General features: G+C 55.1%; 1 protein-coding gene across 1 annotated transcript in view; it reads right to left on the reverse strand.

Annotated features, from left to right (window-relative positions):
• Nucleotides 1-2,492: 2,492 nt before the first annotated feature.
• The window catches only part of LOC104124837 (PWWP domain-containing protein 2B), a 55,235-nt gene continuing 52,114 nt past the window's right edge, over nucleotides 2,493-5,613 (reverse strand). Inside the window, exon 9 of the mRNA XM_035892770.1 lies at nucleotides 2,493-3,022. The gene's annotated coding sequence lies outside the window, so the exon portion shown is untranslated. The remainder of the gene's footprint in view (nucleotides 3,023-5,613) is intronic.

Raw genomic sequence — 5,613 nt, forward strand, 5'->3', positions numbered from 1 at the left:
CCCGGGCACCGTTTTCTCTGTTTTTGGGTTTTTCCTGGACCCCTCTGTGGTGGTTCTCGGCGAAGTGGCAAACCGCCGGTGACTCCCCTGCGGCGCTGCAGCGCCGCTGGCCCGCTCCATTCCTTCAGCCGGCGCTAACGCGGGCACGGCCGTGCCAGGCGCCGGCATCACCAGGCTGAAAGACCAAAAAAGGAGCACCGGCGCACGCAGCCTGCCAGGGCTCTTCGGAGGGGGGTCCCTCCCCAGCCCTCCCAGCAGAACACAGCAGCAAACCAGTTCTGAAGCAGGGAGGGGACCTGGCGAGGGGCTAACACCGACGTTTTCCCTTCGCCTCTGCACTGGCAAGCGGCCTCAGGCAGTACAAGCCCGCCGTTTGCCTTCTGGAGGGTCCAGCCACGGGAAGGTCACACACCACGGGAAGGTCACACACCACGGGAACGTCACACACCATGGGAACGTCACACAGCCCGGCGTAAGGACAGTGGAAGCTGCGCCCTTGGAGGCAGGGGACCAGCAGGACACCACAGCCTGTGAGGGAATGTTTCTGGCGCGGGTACCAGGCCTCCTCCGTCAGCATCGCGGAGCACGACGTGACAGTGACTCCCAGGGTGGAAGCAGAAGGCAGACAGGTTCCGCTGTACGGTGAGACGTCTGGCCCGGCACGTTTATGTGCACCGGGGGTTTCACTGCAGAGCCACATTACCATGGGAAAGCACTCTCGGACATCCCCACTCAAACAGCTCCATCCTGGGGACCACATCCAGCGCCAGAGGACGGTCGCTGGACTCAAGCTCACCTTCTCAACCCATTTCATGTCCCAAGCCTCGAGAAAACCAGTGGCCCCAGGCGTGCAGTATCCCAATTCTCCCTCACACCCAGCAGAGACTGGGCTGAAGGACGTTTCTGCCCGTCGACGAGACTCGAGTGGCGTCTGCCAGCCCACCCGGGAGAGCGGCCAGCGGTCTTGGCGTCCCCTTGGAGCAGGGAGCAGCCTCTCTGCAGGCAGGCGGGAGCAGCCTTCGCTGAAGGTGGGAGTAGGCAGGCGCTTTTCCCGAGAGAGTGGGCGAGTGGGGGCTTGCTTATTTTTGTTTTGACTTTTTTTTTTTTAAAGTTTTATTTTTTAAACGAACAGAAGGCTGCTTGTAACTCCCTCCAGCTAACCGCCGCACCGCTACAGCCAGGCGGCTTGGCAACACGTTGGGGCAGAGATTTTGTACAATCGAGAACTGTGTGAGCAGAAAACACAAAAACTACCTCACACGGCCAGCAGCGAACCCTAGGCCTAGCTCGAGAAGATGCTAGAAAAAAAAAAAAAAACAAACCCAACCCAGCCACAAAGAAACTCCTGCAGACGGGCGGGCAGGGGCTAAGAAAGGTAGAACTGTTTTCTCCATGAGTGGGGGCAGTCAGCGCGCGAGGGCAGCGCCGCCAGCCACGCAGCCCGCTGCGGAGATGGGCAGAGCAGATGCCCAGGTAAACAACTGCCTCAGAAAGGCTTCACACAGGGTGCCGGCACCCCCCCGCCGCATACTGCTGTCCTTTTCACGCTTATTTTTGGAAAACAGGAAGCTTATTGACTTGTTTGCAGAGGTGGCCAAAGTCGGTCTCGGGAGACAGATGGCCCGCTTCAGCATCACGTTCTAGCCTGCGTGTTTTGTACCAGGGCCTTCCAACCGTTCCGAGGGAATGACGCTTGAGCCGCTGTATGCTCTTACTGAGACGCAGCGGAAGGGGGCTTTGGGGGCTGAACGCTTCTTGTTAAACTCTGCTGTTGTTAGACAGAAAAGGGAAGCTCTGACCTCTCTTGCTGACACTCAGGAGACCACACCACGAACCAGCGTGAACCAGGAAAACACAAGCTGCTGTTTCCCGATTTGCTTGTTCTTCTAACTCGACAACAGCTCACGGCAGCGCTTGCTGCAGCAGATGAAGAGCGGACAGGAGGCAGAATCTGGGCAGCGGTCCCGTAGCTCGAAGGCCACCTTCTACAGGCAGACATGTCACCTAGCAGGGACAACGCCGCGCTCTCTTCTCCAGCATCAGAAGCAACAGGTTACCACAAATTAACGTTTCTGGACTGAGGGAATCCAAGGGAAAGCGAGACTAATGCGACCCCCCCCAAATTAACTGACACAGATTGCAAAGCTTGTCCACGGGTCACTTTAGTTGGTAAACTGTTTGTACTCTAAATTCGGTCCAAAAGCCATAGGTTGCTGGTTTTCTGTTTTTTTTTTTAAAGACTGCTAATAATTTCTGGTCACACGTAAGGATGAAGACCCTTTCTACCCACCGATGTGTGTTCAAGGGCCCTGAATTACGCCCGTCGGCCAGGCGCGGGCACGGAAGTCAGCTGGAAGCGCGCGTTTAGGACACAAACCCATCCAGGCCAGCGGGCGGCTGCTTGCTCACGTACCTGCCCACGCCGGCTGGGCGCTGCGGCCGGCGACAGGAAGCAGCTGGAACAGACGCAACGACAGCCGCGTAGTTAGGTGTTGCACATTTTCCGAGTTTTAATAGACACAAAAGTGAGTCCATGGTACTTAAGACACTACAATGATTTCATTCTATTGCATGTCCTGCTCCGATTACATTTCTCAGAGTACAGTATTGAGTAAAGTTTGGTAGCTTTAAAATTAACAAGTGTGTGAAATCTGTAAGTAAAATAAGCAGCAGCAATAATTTTTGGGATTTTATCAAGAATAGCTAACTTTTAAGTAATAAATACATTCCAAGTGGTGGTTTTTGCTGTTCTCCTAGTTCCTTGCCATACGACTCGTCAGCTTCTCATTCCAGGGTAAGATGTCCTTAAGACCTTCCTGCCGGCCTCGCACCAGAGGAGCCTCCCGACTCCGCATCCCGGCGCCTGTCGCCTGTCCCAGATGGAAAGCAGCGCAATCTGACAAGGAACCTCCTCCTCCTGCCATGCGCACGGCAGCCTCCAGCTTCTCCTGGGGAGCACGCCGGGGTGTTTACAGACTTCGTGACCCTCTAGGAGAACAGCTGTGCTCTTATCTTCTGTTACCTTGAAGAAAGTGAAAGAGGGAGAGGTTACTGCAGGCGGCGCGGACCGGACCGGCGCTCACGGTGAGGCACACGCTCCAGGTTTCCTCTAAATATAGCCAGGAATTCTCCTGCTCCCAGCTGGCCTGGCAGGCGAAGCCAGCAGCAGCTACAGCTTTGGAAGAAACTCGTCAAGTCAACAAAGCCAGAGCGGGAATTTTTCTCCAAGACAGACACGATACACGTTTCAGCGACGATAATAAATCTTCAGTCTCTGGCTTAAAGACTGGTAAGTCCCCATTCAGGGTGGGTTACTGCAGGTTAATCTGCCACGAGTCCCTGCGGAGCGCACCACGTGAAGAACATCTGCCTCCACTTTTCAAACACAATCTATAAAATAGGATTACTTCCCCCTCGAGAGCGAGCCATACGGAAGCTTTCCTAAGGACCTGCAACTGCTCGAGACGTCGACCGCTGCCGCAGCGCCCCAGTCGCAGGCCCGCGAAGCGGCGGAGCAGCCATGCCACTTCTCTTTCCGTCTCCAGAGGGAAAAGACACCCCGCTTCCCCTCGGACCCCCTTCCCACCCCGGAGCGCTGCTTGTTCCTGGCAGCCGGCGCCTCTCCCCTCCCAGGCGGCCGTCGGATGGCCCTCTCCGGGCATCCCCAACCACGACTGACCAGGCTCCAGGCAGCACGGGCACGCAAGATGCTTGTTCTGAATTCAGAAGTGCAAAACCACGCGCTCCAAACCACAGCTGCCGAAAGCCAACGGAGCTACCCACGCTGGATGCGTTATGCCGCTGTCGTCCAGCCTTCTCGTCAGACACCCGCCACCAAGACTAAGGGCAGATGATGGGCTTGAAAAGATGCGACTACTGGAGAGGGACGTGCCCGCCAAACAAGAGAACTATGAAAGAGAGAAGTCCTCATCCGTACCCCTGCATGCAAGAGGTGCTTGCACTGGCCCTGTAAGTCAGGTTACGGAGTGGAAGCCTTGGAAGAGTCCAAAGGGAGGATCCATTTGTCTTCAAGGTCTGGTGAAGAAACCAGGAGACACATGGAACAACTCAGTGGGCACAGGAATGAATGAAAAACCATCACGGAGATCTACGCTTGCAGCTTTCAAGTGCAAAAGCATCGCTGCGCCACACTTCAAATGCAATTTCCTCTGAGCCAGATCAAAAGTCTGAGCGGCCCTAAGGCACGTCCGTGCCAAATCAACTGATGTGGCCGAGTCGGAACCACAGGACACACCGGCTCAAATCCGTGTTCCTGACAAACAGGATTAATGCTGTGAAGCAAAAGATCAAAGACCTTTAAAACCCCCTCAGAGCCGAGGTTTGTGACTTACGAGTACAGAGCACAATGAACCAACGCCAAACACAGGAAGGCGATCGCATTTCCAACGCGGCTGAAAACGCGGCAGCACGTCTTCTGCGGGCGTGGAACCAAAAACAACACCGATTTGCCCGGACTCAGCATCGAGAATGATCTTCGGCATTGCCCAGACAACTGAGACATCAAAGAGCCGATTCAATACCCCACGAACATCTGCCCTAAGAGCTGGATTCCGGAGGAGGACCACAACCAGGTTTTGTAACTCCGTCAGTATTGAGCAGAACCATCCCGCTCCTAAGGAACGGGGCTGTCTCACAACAAGGCTCCATTGCCTAGAGTTGACGGAGTATAATTTTATACTCAATCTCGTAGGTGAGTCTATGTGTTTGCCTTCCGCTGAAGGGTGAGATTGTCAGGAGCACAGGACAAACTCACTCGCAGGCTCATTACCTTACGCCCACCTGAGCCCCAGGGAGGACTCGGCAGAATATCCCTCCAATGGCTTTTGCCGAAGAGCTGACCCTTGAGAGCCAGGTTACACACTGAGAATATTTGGTCTTAACAGGAAAAAATGCCCTTCCCGGGTGAGGAGGTAGCAGCAGGCCCGCGGGCCGGTTTTCTTCCTTGCGATCTTCCCGCTCGGAGGAAGGAAGCATCACACCGGCTGCACGATGCCGAACCGGCCGCCAGCGAAGGCTTCTGCCTGCGCGGGGACCGCGACGAGGCCGATCTGAAGCTGCTCGCTGAGGTTACCCAGGGGCGAGGATCGGGGATTCTCTCCTCCGGGAGCAGAGAGTTGGTGCTACCGGCAAAACGGGAAACTGCTTTAAAACAGCTGATGCTCCACGCCTCAAAACGTCGAAACCTCACTGCCCCGCACAGCTCTGCGTGCCTGGAAACCTTCGGAGATTTCTGGTTGTTAAAAAAAAAAAAAAATCTTCAAGACTGAGCGGCAGCTTAAACGCTGCGTTCTGGGCATTGCTGCAGCCTCGACACACGTATGAGTAAGGAATGCGTAAGAGCGCGGCTGACTCAGGACAAGGGCATGATCCAGCAGCCCGTGTGCTAAGCTGTGTGTCGAAAGAAAAGCCAAGGAAACTCTCCTGAAGCCAAGCGCTTATTCATCATTAAAAAATATGAAGTTTTGGACCAAATAAAGCCATTCACAAATTCAGATTTAACAGCTGCAGTGGAGTGCAGAATGCTGATTTACCTTCCGAGGTCACTGCTTCCCGAGCGCGCCGATGCGTGGGGACGCTGCTCACCCCGGCTCC

The sequence above is a fragment of the Egretta garzetta genome, unplaced genomic scaffold (assembly GCF_000687185.1).
Source record: "Egretta garzetta isolate BGI_Z169 unplaced genomic scaffold, ASM68718v1 scaffold184, whole genome shotgun sequence".
Classification (NCBI taxonomy): domain Eukaryota; kingdom Metazoa; phylum Chordata; class Aves; order Pelecaniformes; family Ardeidae; genus Egretta; species Egretta garzetta.